Raw genomic sequence first — 942 nt, forward strand, 5'->3', positions numbered from 1 at the left:
ACATGGAAGAAGCATCTCCATTCCTGCCATTGGAGCAAACAACTTTGAGCTGAAACCTCAATTAGTTTCTCTAATGCAGCAGAACTGCAAGTTTCATGGACTTCCATCTGAAGATCCTTTTCAGTTCTTAACTGAATTCTTGCAGATATGTGATACTGTTAAGACTAATGGAGTAGATCCTGAAGTCTACAGACTCATGCTTTTCCCTTTTGCTATAAGAGACAGAGCTAGATTATGGTTGGATTCTCAACCTAAAGACAGCCTGAACTCTTGGGATAAGCTGGTCACGTCTTTCTTAGCCAAGTACTTTCCTCCTCAAAAGCTGAGCAAGCTTAGAGCTGATGTTCAAACCTTCAGACAGAAAGAAGGCGAATCTCTCTATGAAGCTTGGGAAAGATACAAACAGTTGACCAAAAAGTGTCCTTCTGATATGCTTTCAGAATGGACCATCCTGGATATATTCTATGATGGTTTATCTGAGCTATCAAAGATGTCACTAGACACTTCTGCAGGTGGATCCATTCACCTAAAGAAAACGCCTGCAGAAGCTCAAGAACTCATTGACATGGTTGCTAATAACCAGTTCATGTACACTTCTGAAAGGAATCCTGTAAGCAATGGGACGCCTATGAAGAAGGGAGTTCTTGAAGTTGATACTCTGAATGCCATATTGGCTCAGAATAAAATATTGACTCAGCAAGTCAATATGATCTCTCAGAGTCTGAATGGAATGCAAACTGCATCCAACAGTACTCAAGAGGCATCTTCTGAAGAAGAAGCCTATGATCCTGAGAACCCTGCAATAGCAGAGGTAAATTACTTAGGTGAACCTTATGGAAACACCTATAACTCAACATGGAGAAATCATCCAAATTTCTCATGGAAGGATCAAAAGCCCCAACAAGGCTTTAATAATGGTGGAAGAAACAGGTTTAGCAATAG

General features: G+C 40.6%; 1 non-coding gene across 1 annotated transcript; it reads right to left on the reverse strand.

Moving 5' to 3' along the window:
* Nucleotides 1–328: 328 nt before the first annotated feature.
* On the reverse strand, nucleotides 329–436 carry LOC148577860 (small nucleolar RNA R71). Its single transcript, XR_015903946.1, has one exon. It is a non-coding gene; the product is annotated as a small nucleolar RNA R71 (small nucleolar RNA).
* Between the last annotated feature and the right edge of the window lie 506 nt (nucleotides 437–942).

The sequence above is a fragment of the Arachis ipaensis genome, chromosome B1 (assembly GCF_059453495.1).
Source record: "Arachis ipaensis isolate K30076 ecotype BB chromosome B1, ASM5945349v1, whole genome shotgun sequence".
In the NCBI taxonomy this organism is placed as follows: Eukaryota; Viridiplantae; Streptophyta; class Magnoliopsida; order Fabales; family Fabaceae; genus Arachis; species Arachis ipaensis.